Source organism: Bos mutus, chromosome 6 (genome assembly GCF_027580195.1).
Source record: "Bos mutus isolate GX-2022 chromosome 6, NWIPB_WYAK_1.1, whole genome shotgun sequence".
In the NCBI taxonomy this organism is placed as follows: Eukaryota; Metazoa; Chordata; class Mammalia; order Artiodactyla; family Bovidae; genus Bos; species Bos mutus.
In genome coordinates, this window is record NC_091622.1 from 105,456,651 (window position 1) to 105,481,104 (window position 24,454).

Consider the following 24,454-nt stretch of genomic DNA (forward strand, 5'->3'; position numbering starts at 1 on the left):
CACATTCAGAAGTTAGGTATTGCCAATTCCAATTGGTAAATAATAGCCTAAGTTTCTGAGAAGTTAAGTAGCTTGTCTAAAATCATCCTGCTAGGAAGGGAAGGTTTGAACTCAACCCCAGGCTATCTATTTCTCACCAGATGGATGGGGTGGTTTAGTAGGGAGAACTTGGTAACAGAAATAGGAGTCTGGGATGAGCAGAGTGTGGAGGTGTTCTCTGGGAGGGACCAGAGAGACATGGAGCTGGCCAGCAGATCCCTAGACTTGCCCAGCTCTATGAATATTCATAAGTAGCCGTGGGGTGTGGGGGAGGGCACAGACTGGCTCCCAGGTGCCTATCAAGTCATTAGATCATCAGTAGCTGGGCAAATCCAGCTACTGTAATGACACAGCTTGGACTCTGTGCTCATCAAGCTAGCTCCTGACAGTTATTTGATATCTCGTGTAGATTTACCTGTTGGGAGGGAACTTACAACTTGAATACACCCTTCACACTTGAACAAAGTCACAGAAGATGGATGTATGGGCCAGAATACCAGAGTGAGACAATGCTCTCAAGTCCTGTTAACTCAGAGTGTCTTGTATAAAATTAGTCTTTCTGAATCTGCTGATTCGATAATGAAACGTGGGTCCTTGGGTGCCCTGTATAGGCTCAATTCTTTCAGATGTTGGGCTTGACTACTGGCCACCCTTCATCTTTATCTCATGATAGAATCAACAGAAAAGACATCACAATAAGGGTTGTGCCCTCAAACACATGGCTACTGAATTGCCGTGTTATGTCCAGACCTTCTGGCTTATCTTATTTCATAGCACACATAGCTATTCACAGAGACATCTAAACTGGTGGGGTTCTAATTCTCAGGCTTAGATGTTTGGGAAGCAATGTTTCAGTGAGCATCACCAATGAAGTACAAAAATCCAAACTCACACACATGTTTTACTATTGCTAATGGTATATCTGGGAGTCCTAAAATGCTATTGGTTAGTTGGAAGGACACTGATGCTATGATCATGACCCTGAACACATTCAGCAGGACCCTGATGGTGTGCAGTGCAAAGAGCAGGAACTTGGGATTTCAACAGACTTGGCTCCTCTTTCTGCTGTGAAATGGACAATGTATGGAGTCTCTCTGAACCTTGGTATCCTCTTTTACAGAGTGAGAACTAATTTATCTACTAAAACAGTAGAAAACAGTGAGTATTCATTGCCTAGCACACAGCAGGCATTCAAATGGCAATTTTTTCTGGTCACTGGTATTTGGAGAACAGGATTAAAATTAAACCGATTAACCTTAATTTTGAATAAACATGATGATGATTCCCAAAGTATTCTGTCCGTTAAAGTAACAAAAATAGCAAAATTTCTATGATTACGGTTTCCCATAATTCTGGTTTTCATGATCATTTTTCCTTATCAAGCCACTCCTATCTAACCTATATAATCTGATGTTTCTCAGTCTTATTGGTAAGTTACTTCCCCAAATTGCTGAAAGTTTTGTTCAATCTGTTAAAAATCTTAAATCTGACTTAGATTTAGCCACTTATCTCTATTCAATAATTTAACTCCTTTGAACATTTTTTTCATGCTAGGAAGGGTAGGCACAACTTGGAGCAACCGTCCAGAACTCAAGTCTTGGCGGATCTTGGCGACTGCCTACCAGGGTGAACCTAACTGCTTTGTGTGATGGCATTCGTAAAATGGTACTTCCAGCACTAGCTCAGCTATCTGTTGTGATGTGGCAGCAACACTATAGAGTTGCCATTTATCTGTTTCCTGAATGTCTCCTCTGTGTCAGACACAATATATACATTCACTTTCATCCTCATAGTAACCTCTAGTGTGTACTAACCCACACCATTTCAGACTACATAAAACAAAAACAGCTAACCAAAACTCAGAGAGATAAGTCACTTACCCCCCAAACACATATTTAAATCACACACCACATTCATATTCGTTTTGACTGATCTCAAAGCCTCTTTTCCATATCACCATACTGTCCATCCTCATCAACTTTTTGAGCCTCAGTTTCAACATCTAACATTGCCCTGCTTACTTCATTAAGCAGTTAAAATCATTAAATTAAAAAAAAAAGTGCCCAAGGACTCTGTTGATTCTATGAGGCTATGCAACTGTGGTATATTACTATTCTCTAATGAGTTTATAAAAATAAAATATTCATAAAATTTTCTATATTAATAAATTCCATGCTGATTGTGAGCATGTTTTAAGCATAAGGCCAGAGCTGATGTGGGGTGAGGAAAAGAAAGTAATGGAGAAAAAAACCACATTTATTGAGCACATACTTAATTGTTATTGCTTAGTTGCTCAGTCATGTCTGACTCTTTGCAACCCCATGAACTACAACATGCCAGGCTTCCCTTTCACTACCTCCCAGAGTTTGCTCAAACTCGTGCATTGAGTCAATGATCCCATCCAATCATCTTATCCTCTGTCGTCTCCTTCTCCTCCTGCCCTCAATTTTCCAGCATCTGAGTCTTTTCCAATGAGAGAGAGAAAAACAAACAAACAAACAAACATTTATTGAGCACATATTAAGTATTGTTGGCCAAAATGTTTGGGTTTTTCTGTTACATCTTACGGAAACACTCAAATGAACTTCTTGGCCAACCCGATATTAATATATGCTGTATGTTATTTAATATAAATATCATATTATTGAGGCTAAAAAGAGTTGTCAGTACTAGTGATGTGCTCTTGCTCCATTATAAAGATGTAGGACTGGAGGGAATAAAGTAGCATATCTGGTCAAGCTGTGGAATTTGGATCCTGATCAACTTACTCAGATGTAAAATCCTATAGTCTTTTCAAGAGAGCACCTGACTTATGGCAAAGTGAGCTAGAAACAGGTTCCTGGGCATTAAGCCAGGGTTGGCCAGGTGGTACAGAAAACCATAATCTTTGGTTTTAGAATGGAGCTGTTCATAAAATCATCTGAAAGAGCTCCTTGGAGAAAATAAAAGCAATGTCACCATGAAGAGGGCTGGGGTAAGGATCTCAGGTGGTTAAGAATCTACCTGTCAATGCCAAGGCCATGAGTCTGGTCCTTGGTCTGGGAAGATTCCACATGCCGTGGAGCATCTAAGCCTGTACACCTCGACTACTGAGCCTGCAGTCCTACCGAGGCTGTGCTCCACAGCAGGAGAAGCCCTGTAATGAGAAGCCTGCGGTGAAGAGTAGCCATTTGCTGCAGCCAGAGAAAGCCTGTGCACAGCAACAAAGTCCCAGTAGAGACAAAAATAATAATAATTAATTAAAAGTAGGGCTGGTGTAAAAAACCACTCTAGGAATGGATTCAAAGTGAGTTCTATGAAGCTGCAAAGAAACAGTGGCCACCTTTTATATCAGCCAGTGAAAGTGAAGTCACTCCATTGTGTCCGACTCTTTGCGACCCCACGGACTGTAGCCCACCAGGCTCCTCCGTCCATGGGATTCTCCAGGCAAGAAAGAATACTGGAGTGGGTTGCCATTTCCTTCTCCAGTATCAGCCAGAATCAGGTGCAAATCAGGGTAGTTTTCTATTCAGTTACTGATATTAGTGACAGGACAACTTTGAATATTAACTTGGCCACTCGAGTTCTTCATCTGTTAACCAGGCAAAACAATATCTAACTCTCAAGTTTGGGTGTAAGGATTAAGTGAGTTAATGCATATAGACTGGTTCATTTAATTGCTAAGTCATGTCCGACTCATTATGACCCTGTGGACTGTAGCCCACCAGGCTTCTCTGTCCAGGGGATTTTCAAGGTAAGAATACTGGAGTGGATTGCTATAGACTGGTTGGTAAGAGCTAAATAAACCCCAGTTAGCCTTCTTGCTTCTTTAGGGCATATTTTATCTTAAGTTTCTCAGATAATTTCTGAAACTATGTTCTTTGCTGACCTCGTTTGCCTAACCTACAACTGACTTCTCGATTTTTGAGATAACTGTTCCTAACTTACAACTGACTTTCTGATTTTTGACATAACTGTTCCCTGTGCTCTGGGTGGTCCTTGGAGATACAAAGGAACAGCATTGAGAGGTCATGCTGCAATAGAGGGGCTTCCCAGGTGGCATTAGAGATAAAGAATCCACCTGCCAATGCAGGAGAGATGTAAGAGAGGACAGTTTGATCCCTGGGTGGGAAAGATCCCCTGGAGGAGGGAATGGAAACCCAGTCCAGTATTCTTACCTGGAGAATCCCATGGACAGAAGAGCCTGGTGGGCTATGGTCCATAGGGTTGCAAAGAGTTGAACATGACTGAAACAATTTAGCATGCACATACACCACAATAAAGAGAGATAATTAGATAAGTAAATGGGTACATCCTAGTAAAATCAGCGCTGATGAAGTCCAACTGCATCAGTACCCTTTAAAGTATAGACACTTTGATGACACATTCTCTTTTCTGTCTTATTCTAACTCTATCATTTGTTGGTCTCTAAGAAGAAGAGACATCTAGAAGAGATGCCTCCTGGCACCCGTAGAGGGTGGGCATTTCGATGCAACTTCACTCTCCCTCTTGAGCTCCTTGCCCCTGGAGAGGGAAGACAATGAGCATGATTGCTAAGTCCATACTCCTTGAGCCCAACACAGAAAAAAAACCAAAAACAAAACAAACCACTTCAATGTAGAACATTTAAGAAATATCCCCCCACAAAGGCTCCAGGAGTTAACTTCTACTTTCAATGGCCTACTTTGAATGGAGGTTGCCTTTCCAGGTGGCTGTTGTCATGAACATCAGTCAAGAAAGCTGGTGACCAGCCTGACCTTAAATCTGAATTGCCAACAGTCAGAAGATTGAAAACATTTCATCTTTAAATTTTTGTGGGTCAGTATCTCGATTCTTTCTTCCAGCAGAAGAAAGGGATCTTTAAAAACCGATCAAGGGAGCTGGTTTCTTTTCTCCCTTTCTATGCTTTATAGATGGCCCAGAATTCATGTTAGAAAACACCTTTTATTCTTGCTGTCAGCTCTCTCTTAATGATCCTCTACGACAGTGAGATGACCACTCAGATGAGGCTGGCCTACAAGGTTTACCTGAGCAGTGTCGGGAGTGCAAACAGCCTTGTGCTGAGATGTCCCTTGCGTGAGGGGTCCGTGAGGGCATTACGGAGAACTCCAGGAGCCGGTAATCCAGGAGGCAGGGGGCTGAAAAATTCTCAATGTTCAGCAGTGTCCTTTAGCAGAACCCTCCTCCTAGGTCCTTTTAGGTTTGGTTTCCTGTGAAATGCAGCCGCAGAGTTTGGGTGGTGTGACCTGTGTAGGGCTGGGACTTCCTCTTCTTGAGTTCAGTGCAATAAATGAAGCTATAGGAGGCTGAGGTCTCCCAACCCGAAGGGTGTCCTTAAACACACATGAGGTCCTCATGTGGCACTTTGAAATTACCAGAACATCTGGAAACATTGCTGAGTAACATGGAAGCATATGGGTTTAATGCACATGGAACCCTGACTGGGTGTCCCTAGCAGTTCAGCTGGTAAAGCATCTGCCTGCAATGCAGGAGACCCCAGTTCAATTCCTGGGTCAGGAAGATGCCCTGGAGAAGGGGTAGGCTACCCACTCCAGTATTCTTGGGCTTCCCTGGTGGCTCAGATGGAAAAGAATCTGTCTGTAATGTGGGAGATGTGGGTTCGATCCCTGGGTTGGCAAGATTCCCTGGAGGAGGGCATGGCCACCTACTCTAGTATTCTTGCCTGAAGAATCCCCAGGGAGAGAGAAACCTGGCTGGCTTCAGTCCATGAGGTCACAAAGAGTCGGACACGACTGAGTGACTAAGCACACAGCTCAGGAACACTGATTTATCTTGTGACATGATGTTGCTGATGGCTTCCTGAGACATCCCCTCTTCCCCCTGCAAGGCATATGGACCGAATCCTTTAGGTATGATGTAGAGAATGTGGAGTCTGGTCTTTTTCTTGTTGTACTAAATATTTAGTTATGTGATCTTGGACAAGTCGCAGTTTATTTCTCAATCAGTTTCCCTGTCTATGATTGAGAAATAGTAATGTTTATCTTTTAGAGATATTCCAAGAAATGAATGGAATGATGCTCATTTGTTCAATAAATGCATGGGGAAAAGTTTGGGGAACATATTAGTTGCTCAGTATATTTTAATTTTGTTCTACCTTAATCCTAGTTCATTTAGACTGACAGCAAGTCCTTGTAAAGTGCCTGCTGTTCTCTTGGTGCTCACCACTCGATACTCTAGTTTTATATAAATTGATGTTTTATACAAAATGATGTTGAATTCCATAATTATTTAAAATATACTCAAAGGTATAGAAGTTTATATTTTCAGAGATATATAACTCTGATTTTGACTTACCATACACTCCAAAGGGGATGCTAAGGTAAGCACTCATCATGCATGGTGCTCAGTCATGTCCAACTCTGTGAGGCCCCGGGACTGTAGCCCACCAGGCTCCTCTGCCCAGGGAATTCTCCAGGCAAGAATACTGGTGCAAGGTGCCATTTCTTACTCCAGGGGACCTTCCCGACCCAGGGATCGAACACACATCTCTTGCATCTTCAGCATTGGCAGGCAGATTCTTTCCCACTAGCATCACCTGCGAGGCCCCAAGCACTGGTTAAGTATTACTCATATGCCAGGTACTGTCCTGAGCAATTTGGAGACATTATTCCACTAAATCTTCCTGATAATCAGATGAGGAAAATATGTTTAAATCCCTTTGTAATTGTGAAAACTGAAGCCTAGAGAGACTGCATAATATGTCCACCTAATCAGTTAGCTTTTGCTGCATTAGGGGCTCAAAGCAATAACCATTCATTTAGTTTGCTGTTGTGTGGGTCACTTTGTCGGTAGTTTGGGCTGGACCTGTGATCATTACCTGGGGCTGTGATAACAGAGTTCCACAAAGTGGGTGCTAAAACAACGGAAATGTGTTGTCTCCCAGTTTTGGAGGCTGGAAGTCTGAATCAAGGTGTTGGCAGGGTTGGTTTCTTCCAAGGGACGTGAGGTAAGGATAAATGGTGGTCCTCATGTTTATACAGCACTCTTCCTGTGTCCATGTCCACATATTTCATTTTTTTAAGCATACCGGTCACGTCTAATTAGGTCTCATCTTAATGACCTCATTTTAAGAGCCTACTCATTGGAAAAGACCCTGATGCTGGGAAAGATTGAAGGCAGGAGGAGAAGGGGACATTAGAGGATGAGATGATTGTATGGCATTATTGACTCAATGGACATGAGTTTAAGCAAACTCTAGGAGAGATGAAGGACAGGGAAGCCTGGAGTGCTGCAGCCCATGGGGTCACAAAGAATTGGACATGACTTAGCAACTGAACAACAGCACTTCTTTAAAGACCTTTTTCCAGGTGAGGTTATATTCTGAGACACTGGAGGTTAGGACTTTAATATACAAATTTGGGGAGGCGGACACAACCAGGACAATCTGACCATGAGGTGTCTGCTGGTGGGTTGGCAGGCAGCTGAGTGATGTAGAAATGTCCCATTCATGTTTCTGTCAGTTGTCAGGAGGTCATCCAGATGCCTGAGTTCTCCTTTTCAAGGCTTCTCATCATCCAGGAGGCTAGCTAGGACTCCTCCACCCCCGGTGAGCCCTGGGTTCCAAGTGCAGCAAGAACGGGAAAGTCTCAGTAATTAAACCTTTTCTGGGATGCTGCTTGCATCCTGTTTACTATGGCTTCATTAGCCAAATCCAAACGCATGGCCAAATCCAAAGGAGTGTGGGAGAAGATCACACAAGGGGTAGAAACAGAAAGGGGATCATTGTGGCATTCATTGACAAATAATAGAGTGCCTATATTTACATCTAGTTAGTGGCTGGACTGCAATGGGAATCCACGTCTATGAAACTCCCTGCTTCATATCAGACAATAGAAAACAGTTTGGTACAATGAAAATATGGCTAATACTGGAGGTGATATTTATAGCCTTTCAGCAATTTCATTTATTCATTCATTAGCTCGTCCATCCATTCATTATCTATTGAATATTTACTATGTGCCAAACAGTCCATTAGGTGCTGAAAATACAGTTTGGTGAAAGACAAGCTAATCTTGTCCTCCTGTAACGTTCAGATCAGAGGAAGGGAAAACAAATGAGTGGACTTTGCAAATATCTATAAAACTACAACTTGTGATAAATGCAATGAAGTGACCTAATCAGACATCCATTCAGGTAGCAACACTTCTTGACCTCCCCTACCTGCTATTTGCCAGGCACTGGCTAGGTGTGGGGTACAGAGGTGAAAAAGAAAAATCTTGCTCCTACCCTTATGGAGCTTAAAATCCAATGGATTAGAGCCACACTGAACACAAAATAAAGATCAGGGTGATGCCCCTCTGAGACAGAAACAAAGAAAGCCCTCTGGTGCACTAGAAGAAAATATGCTCTAGTCTGGATTCAGGAATGACTTTCCTTGGGAGGGGGAGTGATGCTAAAGTCAGGGCCTCTAAGATGAGTTGGATTTGCTAGAACAAAAGGAAAAAGGAGGAAGGGAGAGGAAGGGAAGGAAGCAGGAAGGAAAAAAGAATGGAAATCGGAAGGGAAGAGGAGGGGAGGGAGGAAGAGTAAATCTAATGTCAGGAAGAAGAGTCAAGGTCAAAAGAATTGTATGACTAAATGCATGGGTGGAAGAGACAGAGGAGCTCAGTGGGGGAATCTAGAAAAGCAAAAGGGGCTTGGAATGCTAAGAACGAAGTGTGATACAGACATAGCTGGGTGGACAAGGAAAATTCTCTCTGAGCCTGAGCCCAGCTACCCACAAGTTCCAACCCATCTCTCCCTCTTTCCTGTTATCTATATCCTACATTCCATGGTCAAAAGAATCTCTCATATTAATTTTCTTCTTTTTAAATTAACGAATTAATTTTAAATGTAAGCTTTTTGTTTTATATTGGGGTGTAACCACTTAACCATGTTGTGATAGCTTCAGGTGCATGGTGAAGGGACTCAGCCATGCATACACATCTATCCGTTATCCCCCAAACTCCGCTCCCATCCAGGCTGCAACATAACATTGAACAGAGTTCCCTGTGCTATACAGCAGGTCCTTGTTGGTTATCCATTTTAAATCTAGCAGTGTGTACGTGCAACTCCCTAACTATACCTTCCCCCTGCCCTTCTCACCTGGTAACCATAAGTTGTGGTACCTATACACCATGGAATATTACTCAACCATTAAAAACAATGAAATAATGTCATTTGAAGTAACATGGATGGATCTAGAGATTGTCAGACTGAGTAAAGCGAACCAGACAAAGAAAGAGAAATATCGTATGACATCCCTTACATGTGAATCTAAAAAAGAAATGATACAAACGAATTTATTTACAAAACAGAACCGTACTTAGAGAATGACTCTTCTTCTGTTTGGATAACAGTTGCTTTTGTATTAATTCCTTCATGAATCCTTATCTCTTGTCCACCACACTGTTCCCCTCAACCAGAGTTTATTAGGTCCATGGTCCCTGAGGGTATTAGGAAAATCCAGAGGAGTTTGGGTTTTGACAGCCAGATTACAATTACCCAGGTGCACCCCTGAAAGACTAGCTGGTCTGGAGCAAAGACTTGACAATTCTGAGTCTCACATTAAAATGAGGGTGGTCATACTTACCTGGAGGGATGATGCGAGGTCAAATTGCTGATCTCCTGTGTGCAGTACTGCACCTGGCATCTAATTAACCTTGGGTGTTTTGGTTTCACCTGGGGTCTCTCACAGTGCCACTAAAGCAGAATACAGGGCCACCAGCAATGCTAGCTGATGGATAAGTGGTCCCCTACGTGTGCGAGTAGAGGATCCAGGATGGGTGCAGAGTCACCTGTGAGTCTGAGTAGGACAATCCTATGTCAACACTTGATAAGGTGAGTTTGTGCATGCTCAGTCGCTTCAGTCATGTCTGACTCTTCATAACCCCATGGACTGTAACCCATCAGCCTCCTCAATCCACAGGATTCTCCAGGCAAGAATACTGGAGTGGGTTGCCATGCCCTCCTCCAGGGGATCTTCCTGACCCAGGGATCAAACCTGTGTCTCCTGTGTCTAATGCATTGAAGGCAGATTTTTCACCACTGAGCCAGCAGGGAAGCCCACTGTGAGTTTATCCAGTCTTTACTTTCTAGGTAGTCCACTCAAGCTATGATGCCTTTGGGTAGATCACAAGAAAGACTTACAGAAAAAACAAAACACAATCCTACAAAAAAAGCAGGAATTTTAAAGTCCAAGCACATTCAAGTCAGACTATGGATTCTGAGATGGAGAGAAAGAAGGTCTTTACTGGCTCTTGCAATCGCCCTGGGAGGCAGAGCTCCAAGACTGTCAGGCTTTGGAGTTACACTAGCTTAGCTCAAATCCCTCCTAGCTTCACTAATTGAATGGATTTCAGCAAGTTATCTAATTTAACCAATTTTCTTGTTTCTTGCCTGTGAAAGAGAGTGGGACACTCTTAACCTCGTAGCATTTTTTTCAGTGCATGAAATGATAAAATTATCTCACAAATACATGTAGATCAGAAAATATGTCAACAACATGGAACCCGTTCAGACAGATTTTAAGATATTTTTTCAACTTCTATGAATTTAATGCTTATGAGGAGATACTGAAGTTTTTATCTATACTTTAAAAATAATTTTATTTTTAAACTTTTTATTTTGGAATAATATAGACTCATAAGAAAATGCCAAAATAGTATAGAGAGAGTTCAAAAAGTACTCAGTTTTTCCAGAGAAACTGATTTCTTTTGTTTTTCTTGCTCAATCTCATTTATAATTAGGAAAATGGAAATTTAATCAGAATGAGATACCATTTTAGAGCCCCCAAACAGATGATATTTTAATTTATCTTTACTTACTTTTTGAAAGCAATTTTTATTTATTATTTTTATTCTATAACATATGGTTAAATTTAATTTTATTAAATTTTTTGGAGTATAATTGCTTTACAATGTTGTGTTGCTTTCTGCTGTACAATAAAGTGAATTGGCTATATGTATACATGTATCTTCTCCCTCTTAGAACACCATCCCTATACCTGCCCCCACTAAGTCACTACAGAGCACTGAGCTGAGCTCCCTGTACTTTACAGCAGGTTCCCACTAGCTTATTTTATACATGGTAGTGTATTAATGGGAGAGGGCAATGGCACCCCACTCCAGTACTCTTGGCTGGAAAATCCATGGAAGGAGGAGCCTGGTAGGCTGCAGTCCATGAGGTCGCTAAGAGTTGGACACAACTGAGCGACTTCACTTTCACTTTTCACTTTCATGCATTGGAGAAGGAATTGGCAACCCACTCCAGTGTTCTTGCCTGGAGAATCCCAGGGACAGGGGAGCCTGGTGGGCTGCCGTCTCTGGGGTCGCACAGAGTCGGACACGACTAAAGCGACTTAGCAGCAGCAGCAGCAGTGTATTAATGTCAATCCCAATCTCCCAATTCATCCTACTCTCATCCACTTGTTGATTCTCTACATCTGTGTCTCTATTCTTGCCCTGGAAATAGGTTCATCAGTACTGTTTTTTTCTAGATTCCATATGTATGTGTTAATATACACTATTTGTTTTTCTCTTTCTAAACTACTTCACTCTGTAGGACAGGCTCTAAGGCCACGTTCGTTGCAGCACTATTTACAATAGCCAGGATATGGAAACAACCTAAATGGCCAGTGACAGATGAATAGATAAAGAACACGTGGTGCATATATACAGTGGCAAAGCTGCTGCTGCTGCTAAGTCGCTTCAGTCGTGTCCGACTCTGCGCGACCCCAGAGACGGCAGCCCACCAGGTTTCCCCGTCCCTGGGATTCTCCAGGCAAGAACACTGGAGTGGGCTGCCATTTCCTTCTCCAATGCATGAAAGTGAAAAGTGAAAGTGAAGTCGCTCAGTCGTGTCTGACCTTCAGCGACCCCATGGACTGCAGCCCACCAGGCTCCTCCATCCATGGGATTTTCCAGGCAAGGATACTGGAGTGGGGTGCCATTGCCTTCTCCCAATGTCATACTACTCAGCCATAAAAAAGAACATGCTACATTTTAATGCTAATTTGGTCTCCAGAGCAAATTTGATATATAGTTTTATTTTAGAAATTGATTTCTTAAAAATAACTGATAGCTTATGGTGAACAATATTGGATTTGTGATCTCTAAAGAAGGTTTAGCTTTGAGATCAGGGCCCATGCTTGAATACTCAGAGTTCTTGTGTGGCAGTAGTTTTATTGCAGTGAAAAAGGACCCAGAAAGCTTCTGACATAGATATTAGAGAGTGCCCCACTTATCAAGTCTTATCCAGGCCTTTTGTACTTTCACCAGACCCACTCCCACAACACACACCTTAAATTAACAAGATTAGAACCAACAATAGAAAGTTTTACCAGACCCACTGCCACAACATAAGACAAGATTAGTCAGAAGATTCAGTTCAGTTCAGTTCACAGTGGCTCAGTCCTGAAACATTCTTTGCAACCCCATGGACTGCAGCATACCAGGCTTCCCTGTCCATCACCAACTCCCAGAGTTTACTCAAACTCATGTCCATTGAGTTGATGATGCCATCCAAACATCTCATCTTCTGTCGTCCCATTCTCCTCCTGCCCTCAATCTTTCCCAGCATCAGGGTCTTTTCAAATGAGTCGCTCTTCACATCAGGTGGCCAAAGTATTGGAGTTTCAACTTCAACATCAGTCCTTCCAATGAATATTCAGGACTGATTTCCTTTAGGATGGACTGGTTTGATCTTCTTGCAGTCCAAGGGACTCTCAAGAGTCTTCTCCAACACCACAGAACCAATACAATATTGTAATTAGCCTCCAATTAACATAAATAAATTTAAATTTAAAAAAGCATCAATTCTTTGGTGCTCAGCTTTCTTTATAGTCCAACTCTCACATCCATACATGACTACTGGAAAAACCACAGCTTTGACTAGATGGACCTTTGTTGGCAAAGTAATGTCTCTGCTTTTTAATATGCTGTCTATGTTGGTCATAACTTTTCTTCCAAGGAGCAAGCATCTTTTAATTTCATGGCTTCAGTCACGATTTGCTGTAATTTTGGAGTCCCCCCCTAAAAAGAAAGTCTGTCACTGTTTCCATTGTTTCCCCATTTAGATGCCATGAAGTGATGGGACCAGATGCTATGATCTTAAGCCAACTTTTTCACTCTCCTCTTTCACTTTCATCAAGAGGCTCTCTAGTTTTTCTTCGCTTTCTGTCATAAGGGTGGTGTCATGTGTATATATGAAGTTATTGATATTTCTCCTGGCAATCTTGATTCCAGCTTGTGCTTCATTCAGCCTGGCATTTTGCATGATGTACTCTGCATATAAGTCAAATAAGCAGGATGACAATATATAGCCTTGATGTACTCCCTTCCCAATTTGGAACCAGTCTGTTGTTCCATGTCCAGTTCTAACTGTTGCTTCTTGACCAGCATATAGATTTTTCAGAAGGCAGGTCAAGTGATCTGGCATTCCCATTTCTGATCCACACAGTCAAAGGCTTTGGCACAGTCAATAAAGCAGAAGTAGATGTTTTTCTGGAACTCTCGCTTTTTTGATGATCCAGCAGATGTTGGCAACTTGATCTGTGGTTGCTCAAACTACTGCATGATCGCACTCATCTCACACACTATCAAAGTAATGCTCAAAATTCTCCAAGCCAGGCTTCAAGAGTACATAAACTATGAACTTCCAGCTGTTAAAGCTGGATTTAGAAAAGGTTCTTGTTAAGGAGAAATACACCCTTGAGCAAGACTCATTGTTTTTATATAATCTTTAGTACAGAGCTTAAGGAAAAACAAACCCTTGAGCAAGATGAATTAATTGTTTATTGTGTAATCATTAGGCTTAAAGCAAGTTTGTTGTTATAACAACTCAGAGTTTAAGAAAAAATGTCCTATGTAACTAAAACAGAGCAATGGAGAAAAATAATGTTTGTCCCCTTCTCCTCCTGGAGAGCCCCAGACCTCTTTCTCCTCCTCGAGGGTCCTGGACTCCTAAGAATCAATCTGCCTAAGAATTAACTCTCTCATAACCATTTTATGCAGAAACAGATTTTATTCTTAATTTACTTCTTCTGTTAAGGCCAAGATAAAGTGTTGGATGAGAAAAAAGAAGAGCAAGGTCTGACCTAACTTTACCACTTTCCTGTTGCTCTTGCACTCTCCTCATGTTTCTCTTGAAAGTTTTTGAATAAAACAAATTTAGGTGATCAGTTTGTGGGTTCAGGGTGAGCATCGCAATGTCCCCATGTGGTCTTGGGTTTCTTCCTTTCAGTAGGTGGTGACTGCCAAGTTCAGCTTCCTGTCAAGCAGCTGGTATCAGGGTGGTGTCAGCCTGGGATTGCACTTTGCAACTTGCACATACAGATATCCTGGGAACATAAGAGACTGTCTAGCACCATCACGGTAGGTGTGATGTTTATTTCATAAACTCCTTGTTGAGAGCGCTGTTTCCTGCAATGGATCAAACTCTCTGGATTTTTTACCAGTTGTATGGGAGTTACCGTGTGAAAACCTGGATTAATTAGCACCACTATTTCTGATTTGGAAGAAAGACTCTGATGCTGGGAAACATTGAAGGCAAAAGGAGAACAGGATGGCAGAGGATAAGATGGTCAGATAGCATCACTGACTCAGTGGACATGAACTTGAGCAAACTCCGGCAGATATGAAGGACAGGGAAGCCTGGTGTGCTGGAGTCCATGGGGTTGTAAAGAGTTGGACATGACTTAGCAACTAAACAGCAACAACAACAACAATTTCTGATTTACAGTTTAGCATCTGTTTATGTGGGTGCCTTGGGTGGTCTGACCGTGGGCCCCTGAATGGGACTTGCCTCACACTGATTGCCTCTCCCTTCTCATCTCTTATACCAGCTCCTTCAGGACACATCCCATGAGGCCCCCATGTGTTCTCCCTCTTGTATCACTCTGACATCTTTGGATGGGGAAGAACCTCTGCTGAACTTAAGGCTTATCCTCTTTTGGATTTCTTATGTGCTCCATTTCACCTGGGTCTGTGTTGCCCATTGGTCAATTTTCTTGACTGCCAAGAAATAGATTCTTGGGGAAAATCTCAAGCATAAACACAGCTGGCATTCAAACACATCTGATCATATCTGGGTAACTAGAGCTGGTGGATCTTGTCCCATTGAAGTCTCTTCTTTCCAGAAGGGGTCTTCAGATTTTTCCTGATTCTTGGCCCAACCACCCTGACACATCCCACCAAAAGGCTGACCCTAAAAAAGGGAAATTCAGGACTCAGTGTCATAGCTCATGGGTTAGAGGTAAACCATTATTTTGAACATAACATGTTCCTGATCTTTGGATTTATCTCCTGGCCTAGTTTTTCTGCTTCCATGCTAAGGTTTTTTAGCCATCAGAGAGGTGAAGGTGGTAAGTAAATGAAGAAAGAGATTTTCCTTAAAATCTCTGCCCGGGTTCCTACTGCTGCTGCTGCTGCTGCGTCGCTTCAGTCATGTCCGACTCTGTGCAACCCCATAGACGGCAGCCCACCAGGCTCCCCTGTCCCTGGGATTCTCCAGGCAAGAACACTGGAGTGGGTTGCCATTTCCTTCTTCAATGCATGAAAGTGAAAAGTGCAAGTGAAGTCGCTCAGTCATCTCCGACTCTTCACGACCCCGTGGACTGCAGCCCTCCAGGCTCCCCCATCCATGGGATTTTCCAGGCAAGAGTACTGGAGTGGGGTGCCATTGCCTAATTCATTGTTCACAGAATGTTAGGTGGTTTACCAATTAATAAATCTCCATTAAATTTGAATTTTTTGCCTAGCTTACATTAATTTTCCCCAGGAGAGCCTCATGGGACTAACATGAAAAGTTAAAACCTCAATATATACTAGACATTGTTCTTGGCACTTTGCATAAAGGCATAATTTAATAATCACAATGATGCCTCAATGTTGGTGTCATTTTTGCTATTACCTATTGTGAAAAGGGCTTCCCTCATAGCTCAGTTGGTAAAGAGTCCGCCTGCAATGCAGGAGACCCTGGTTCGATTCCTGGGTCAGGAAGGTCTGTTGGAGAAGGGATAGGCTACCCACTCCAGTATTCTTGGGCTTTCCTTGTAGCTCAGCTGGTAAAGAATCCGCCTGCAATGTGGGAGATCTGGGTTCAATCCCTAGGTTGGGAAGATCCCCCGGAGGAGGGGATTCCCCTGGAGAATTCCACGGACTGTATAGTCCATGGGGTCACAAAGAGTCAGACACTGCTGAGTGACTTTCACTGTTGTGAAAAAGTCCCTGGGTAGGGTAGATCCCCTGGACGAAGGCATGGCAACCCACTCTGATATTCTTGCCTGGAGAATCCCATGGACAAAGGAGTCTGCTGGGTTACAGTCCATAGGGCCTCAAAGAGTCTGGCATGACTGAAGTGACTTAGCATGCATATGCATACATTGTGAAAAAAGCAACCTCAGAATCATTAGGTTCTCACCACATTGGGGATAGATTCATTTGCCCCCTCATCTCCAGGTGTCCCTTCCTGGCTTTGACACCATAATGGCTTCAGAATATTAGTTGCTTTGTCCTACCAGGACCATGGGGAGGTAGAAGTTACTCTGCCTGATGAGATGCCAGTGATAAAGAAATTCTTATATATATATATATATATATTTTATTTTATTTTTAACTTTACAATATTGTATTGGTTTTGCCATATATCAACATGAATCCACCACAGGTATACACGTGTTCCCCATCCTGAAACCTCCTCCCTCCTCCCTCCTCCCTCCCCATACCACCCCTCTGGGAAAGAAAGCACAGTGCAATGAATGAATGATGTAGGAGAAGAGGACAATGAGTGACAAAGGATGTATGGGTTGGGAGTTTCTTTATATCAGATGATTTGGGGTTGAGTCTTTGCAAAGGTGACTTTTCAGCTGAGGCCTGAGTGTTGAAAAGAACCCAGCCAAGTGTAATTTTAGAGAGAAGAGATTTTTGAGTAAAGGGAACCAAGCGATGAGCTTTGGGAGTGTATATGTCTCAATAAATTAGTACATTTCTTGAGGGCAATTGTAGTTAATTCTCATCTTGGAATTCATCACAATACCAAAAACCGACCTTGCATCATCCAGTAATTGTTGGACTGAATTGGCTATAGATTAAACCTCTCATTGTAAAATAAGGAAGTGGAGTCTTTTTGAGGTGAAGTGACAAACCCACTGTGGTGAGTTGGGGGAAGAACCAACATAGTGGACCAAAGCCCAGTGTCTTAGCCAAATCTCTTGCCAGCCCAGTCCAGCTATGTCTCCTAATTCTATATGTAAATTGTGAGCAGAGCCTTGTTTACACAAATCTGGCTAGGAATATGACATCATCCTCCCTGCCCCTCCCCCCACACCAAATCTGCTTTAGGTTGTTTGCCAAACATTTTTCCCAGAGGTTAAAAACACTGTAGTATTTTTAAACCATGTGGGCAAAATTGCTCTCTCTCCATGAAGGACCTGAATCATTGCCAGGGTTGCTAAATTGGCAGGGCAAAGGGCCTTGTGCCATCTGTCTTCACATCAGTTGAATTTAGGTCTTGAAATAAGAATTGAATTAAGAAAAAAAGAAAACAGCACAAACACTGCCTTAGAATCCTTGACGGGCTTCGCTTAGCCTGTGTGATTAACAGTTTGTGGAGGGTAGAAGAACAGAGGAATCAAGTCAAGCTCAACATTCAAAATGAAGTTGGACCTTTGGTTTTTTAGTAGGGACAGGGCTTTTAATCTCTTTAATGCTCTCTCTCTAATATTTTCTAAGAGAAGGAGAAGGAAACCAACATTACTTTTCTCTCTAAGGAAAGAAGAATGACAATAGCTGACATCAGTAGAGTAACTACTATTTTCAGATGCTCTTCTAAACATTGGATTTCTTCATTTGAATCTTGGTCCACAATGTCTCTTTGAGACTCAAAGAAGTTCAGTTACAAGTCTTGCCTGGGATCCGCAGGTGGCAAACCATTGAGCAAGGATAAACTCATGTCTCTTAGCTTCAGGTTGCTTGTCCCAACCAGTAGTTTTTCCATTTTTTTTTTTCTTATCTTTAATTGGAGAATGATTGCTTTACAATGTTGTACTTGTTTCTGCCATGTAACATCGCGAATCAGTCATAGCTGTGTGTGTGTGTGTGTGTGTGTGAGTCACTTATGGACTGTAGCCCGCCAGGCTCCTCTGTCCATGGGATTCTCCAGGCATGAATACTGGAGGGGGTTGCCATGCCCTTCTCCAGGGGATCTTCCTGACCCAGGGACTGAACCTGAGTCTCCTGTGTCTTCTGTGTTGTAGGTGACTTCTTTACTGCTGAGCCACCAGGGAAGCCCTCATATATATAAATATCCCTCCCTCTTGAGACTTCATTCCACCTCCCCATCCTGCCCCTATAGGTCATCACAAAGTGCTAGGCCGGACTTCCTGTGTTTTATAGCAGCTTCCTACTAACTAGTTCCCACATGGTAGAGTGTATATGTCAATGCTACTTTCTCAATTTGCCCCACTGTCTCCTTCCCACCATGTCCACAGTCCATTCTGTCTGTTCTCTATTCTTCTCTGCAAATAGGTTCATCTGTACCACTTTTCTAGATTCCACATATATGGATTATGCTGTGTGCTAAGTCACTTCAGTCATGTCTGACACTCCGTGACCCTATGGACCATAGCCCACCAGGCTCCTCTATCCATGGGATTCTCCAGACAAGAATAGTGGAGTGGGTTGCCATGCCCTTCTTCAGGGGATCTTCCTGACCCAGAGATTGAATGTGTGTCTTGTACATCTCCTGCATTGGCAGATGGATTCTTTACTACTAGTGTCACCTGGGAAGCCCATATATATATGAGTTGATACCCAATATTTGTTTTTCTCTTTCTGGTTTACTTTACTCTGTATGACAGAGTCTAGGTTCATCAACGTCTCTACAAATGACCCAGTCTGTTCCTTTTTATGGCTGAGTAATATTCCATTGTATGTATGTACTACATGTTCTAAACATTTAATTAGAGGACAGGATTTTTATTATGTCTATTATATATGTAACAGAGTTTCAGATGGGAAGTATTGCTAATTCTGGGGTATCCGGGAAGCTATTGGGTTTTCAGAACTACCGCTTTATTTGGGTCTCCTTTTTAAAACGTAATTATTTTTATTTGAAGTATAGTTGATTTACAGTGTTTTGTTAGTTTCAGATGTACTGCAAAGTGATTCAGTTATATATATTATGTGGCTCAGTGGTAAAGAATCCACTTGCCAATGCAGGAGACACGGGTTTGACTACTGGGTTGGGAAGATCCCCTGGAGAAGGAAATGGCAACCCGCTCCAGTCTTCTTGCCTGGGAAATTCCATGGACAGAGGAGCCTGGCAGCTAAAAGTCCATAGGGATGCAAAGAGTCAGACACAACTTAGCAATTAAACAACAACAACCAGTTACACACACACACACACACACACACACACACACATATATAATTTTTAGATTCTTTTCCATTATAGTTATTATAAGATGTTGAATATAATTCTATGTGCTATCAAGTAGGTTCCTGTTGATTATTTGTAATATATATATTAGTGTTACTATATTAGTGTTAATCCAAACTCCTAATTTATCCTAGCCCACTTTACCCTTTGATAACCTTAAGTTTGCTTTCTATGTCTATGAGTCTATTTCTGTTTTCTAAATAAGTTCATTTGTATCACATTTTTTAAGATTCCACATGGAAATGATACCTTTGATATTTATCTTTCTCTGTCTTACTTTACTTACTATGATAATCACTAGGTCCATCCATGTCGTTGCAGATGGCATTATTTCACTCTTATTCATGGCTGAGTAATATTCCATTATTACATGGCAGTTCTGCTTGGACCTAGGTTATCATAACAGTTGGTGTAAATGCAATGAGAGCGCATAAGAAGCAGTGTGACTTTCTGATGATGTTGATGGAAGAAAAGATTCAGAAGAAAACATAAATGATGTAGTTAAAGACTGTACTTGTTTAGTTAGGTTTTATCTTTAAAGCCTGTTGTGGGTTGAATTGAGTCTAACCCCCAGTACATGCATTTGTATGTGTGCTCAGTCGCTTCAATCGGTCCAATTCTTGGTGACCCCATGGACTGCAGCCTTCCAGGCTTCTCTGTCCATGGAGATGCTCTAGGCAAGAATCCTGGAGTGGGTTGCCATTTCCTTCTCCAGGGGAATCTTCCCGACCCAGGGATCAAATTGGCATCTCTTACATCTCCTGCATTGGCAGGTTGGTTCTTTACCACTAGCACCACCTGGAAGATATAATCAACTTCAAATGAGGTCATTAGGTGACCCCTAGCCAGGATAATTGGTGTTCTTAAAAGAAGAGGAGAGACACACAGAAAACAGAGCACCCTGAGAAGACACAGAGACACACAAGGAGAAGAAAATCACATGAAGAAGGGGCAGAGATTGAGGGTTCTGCTGCCACAAGCCAGGGAACACCTAGGCTCCGAGAAACTGGAAGACACAAAGAAAGGGTCGCCCTGAGAGGCTTTGGAGGAAGGCTGACCCAGCTGACACCTTGGTTTAGGACTTTAAGCTTCCAGAACTGTAAGTGAACACATCGCTGTCGTTGTAAGCCACACAGTTTGTGCTACTTACTCTGAAACATCATTTTGGAAATTCCTGCATAAAAACAATCTTCATACTGAAAGACCATAAAGCTCCAGTTCCAAATACACTTTTATTCTCATTGAAGCAATGCCTTTATAATGTAATTTTAAATAAATGATCTGAGGTCTTGTAGGAATGCAAATATGATAGATTATAGCCATATATTATAGCGGGGTGGGGAGGCCACAGCTTTTAAATCACCTTGTGTTGGTAGTGGTCAGACATCCTAGGAAGACCAGCTGCAATCCCTGTTTAAATAGCTCTTGAGAGAATGCATTTGGGGCCTTTCAACACATAGACTGCCCTGTCTTCTCAATACGGTGCCCTGGCTTCCTCAGGTTTTTTGCTATTGGTTGTGATAGAGGCACCATTTCTAGGGCCCACCCCTAAATTATCCACAAATACCCTATAATTGCCACATCAGCATAAACACCAATGGCATAAGCACAAGCAAATATATTTTTTTTTTTTTTTTTTGCTGACTCACACAAGATTCCCAAATTCTATTTAATTTCTATACAACTAGAAAGGGCCAAGGGCTTCCCAGGCAGCACTAGTGGCTAAAGAATCCGCTTGCCAATGCAGGAGGTGCCAGAGATGTGGGCTTAGTCCCTGAGTTGGGGAGATCCCCTGGAGGAGGAAATGGCTAACTACTCCAGTATTCTCGCCTGGGAAATCCCATGGACAGAGGAGCCTGGTGGGCTACAGTCCATAGGGTTGCAAAGAGTCAAACACCACTGAGCATTCATGAACATACACACACACACACACACACAGAGGAGGTACCAAGGGTGGGCCTTCAGCTTACATTTGCACATTTACACTATACCTCGGGCCAGAAGGTGAACAAGGGCACTCATACCAGTTGAGCACCTGTTTGGCTCCAGATAATCTGTGTATATTATTGTGTGTGAGCACTACCCTTTGTATGAAAAGAAACAGACTGGACTTTAAGAGTTTGTGTTACAAAACCAGAAAGTGACTGAGTCTGGACTGAACCGAACTCTACCTGGCCAACTCCAAAGCCCTTCCTTGCTCCATTTTTCCTCCCAGACTAAACTCGAGGTCCTGTTGTACACCTGCTCTCTTTATGCTCACCCTGACTCTGCAGGGCCATCTGGATCAAATTATGACAGAGGAGAGAGATACAAAGTGGGAATAAAACCCTCCCTCCCCCCAGGTAACACCCTCAATGCTTGCTTTCCTCTCCCCTCAGCTTGGTCCAGGTCAAGTTTCCAGGCATACGGTTCTCCAGTCAACCTTGTTCAAAACAGGTGCATGTGGGGAAGAAAACAGAGGAGTTTCTGGTTCAGAGTTTCATATTTCAGTTCACAGAGAGCTCAGTCCCTGTGGTTTCCCTTTGTTTTGTTCCTGTCCACAATTAGAGTGTCTTGCCCAAGTAGATGGGGTAAGGAGGCTGGCCCTGGAATCTGTATCCAATGGCTTTTAAGTGCCACTTCTGGTCCCCTTCGCCATCTGTTTAGACCCAGATCCAGCTACAGTCACATTCTACAGGAGCTTCCTCAGCCATGTCCTCTGCATTTATCCCACCCTACCTCCCAGCCTGCCAGCCCCCAGCCTCATAGCCACACCTTGAGCCTCTCACCTGCTACACTGAGCACCCCACTTGCTGCTGAAGGATAAGATGCTATAGGATTCACCTAGGCCCAGGCAGAATAACCGGAAGTACAGGGGAATTTGAACTCTTGGGGGTTTATCTTTGACACTGGGAAATGCAAGCTATCAGATAAGCTCTTCTTCATAACTCCAAAGAGACTGTCCAGAACACAGTGACTTGTGAAGACACTTGGAAGGGAATATCATGAGAGAATGAGATAGAATAATTTCTTGGAAGTGACATAAAATGCTCAGCCAGCTTGGTGGCATCTTACCATATGGACATTCCCTTCTAACTTATCGGGGCTTCCCTGGTGACTCAGACAGTAAAGAATCCACCTGCAATACAGGCGACCTGGATTCAATCCGTGGGTCAGGAGGATCCCCTGGAGGAGGAAATGGGAACCCACTCCAGTATTCTTGCCTGGGAAATCCCATGGACAGAGGAGCCTGGCAGACTACAGTCCATGGGGTCACAAAGAGTTGGACACGACTGAGCGACTAACACCTTTCACTTTTTCACTTTCCTAACCTATCATGGAACAACAGACTGGTTCCAAATAGGAAAAAGAGTATGTCAAGGCTGCATATTGTCACCCTGCTTATTTAACTTATATGCAGAGTACGTCATGAGAAACGCTGGGCTGGACAAAGCACAAGCTGGAATCAAGATTGCTGGGAGAAATATCAATAACCTCAGATATGCAGATGACACCACTCTTATGGCAGAAAGTGAGGAAGAACTAAAAAGCCTCTTGATGAAAGTGAAAAAGGAGAGTGAAAAAGTTGGCTTAAAGCTCAACATTCAGAAAATGAAGATCATGGCCTCCGGTCTCATCACTTCATGGCAAATAGATGGGGAAACAGTGGACATGGTGACTGACTTAATTTTTCTGGGCTCCAAAATCACTACAGATGGTGACTGCAGCCATGAATTTAAAGGACACTTACTACTTGAAAGGAAAGTTATGACCAACCTAGACAGTATATTAAAAAGCAGAAACATTACTTTGCCAACAAAGGTCTGTCTAGTCAAGGCTATGGTTTTTCCAGTGGTCATGTATGGATGTGAGAGTTGGACTATAAAGAAAGCTGAGCACTGAAGAATTGATGCTTTTGAACTATGGTGTTGGAGAAGACTCTTGAGCGTCCCTTGGACTGCAAGGAGATCCAACCAATCCATCCTAAATGAGATCAGTCCTGGGTGTTCATTGGAAGGACTGATGCTAAAGCTGAAACTCCAATTCTTTGGCCACCTGATGAGAAGAGCTGACTCATTTGAAAAGACCCTGATGCTGGGCAAGATTGAGGGCAGGAGGAGAATGGGACGACAGAGGATGAGATGGTTGGATTGTATCACCAACTCGATGGACATGAGTTTGGGTGGACTCCGGGAGTTGGTGATGGACAGGGAGGCCTGGCGTGCTGTAGTTCATGGGGTCTCAAAGAGTCGGACATGACTGAACTGAACTGAACCTGTCATATTCCCATTTGCCCTCATTCCAGCTTCAGAGATCAGTCCTGGGTGTTCTTTGGAAGGAATGATGCTAAAGCTGAAACTCCAATACTTTGGCCACCTCATGCGAAGAGTTGACTCATTGGAAAAGACTCTGATGCTGGGAGGGATTGGGGGCAGGAGGAGCAGGGGATGACAGAGGATGAGATGGCTGGATGGCATCACCAACTCAATGGACATGCGTTTGAGTGAACTCTGGGAGTTGGTGATGGACAGGGAGGCCTGGCGTGCTGCAATTTATGGGGTTGCAAAGAGTCAGACAGGACTGAGCAACTGAACTGAACTGAACTGAAGATCAGCTTATCCAATAAAGCCATCAACCATTAATACCTTAAGCTCTTGTGTTCTGGGAAACCAGGTTAATACAGATTCCCTCTATGGTAGGTGTTAAAAGTATTTTCTCTGGATCACTGAAGCACATTAAAATGCAGATTCCAAGGCCCTATCTAAGATCTATGATTTAGAAGCTCTGGAATTCAGGCATCAGGTTGTGCATTCTAAACACGTTCTCTTGCTCTCATGCACATCACAATCTAGTCTGAGAACCAGTGTACTAGTCTAGGTAAACTGAAGAAGAAAAGGTAGGTTATGTGATCAGCACATGGCATCTTTTTATTTTTTTATGGGAGTATAGTTACTTTACGATACAGTGTTAGTTTCTGCCGTACAACACAATGAATCACTATATATATATACACACACAT

General features: G+C 42.7%; 1 protein-coding gene across 1 annotated transcript in view; it reads right to left on the minus strand.

Annotated features, from left to right (window-relative positions):
- CLNK (cytokine dependent hematopoietic cell linker) overlaps nucleotides 1-5,219 on the minus strand; it is a 209,291-nt gene extending 204,072 nt beyond the window's left edge. Inside the window, exon 1 of the mRNA XM_070372699.1 lies at nucleotides 5,046-5,219. The gene's annotated coding sequence lies outside the window, so the exon portion shown is untranslated. The remainder of the gene's footprint in view (nucleotides 1-5,045) is intronic.
- Nucleotides 5,220-24,454: the final 19,235 nt, after the last annotated feature.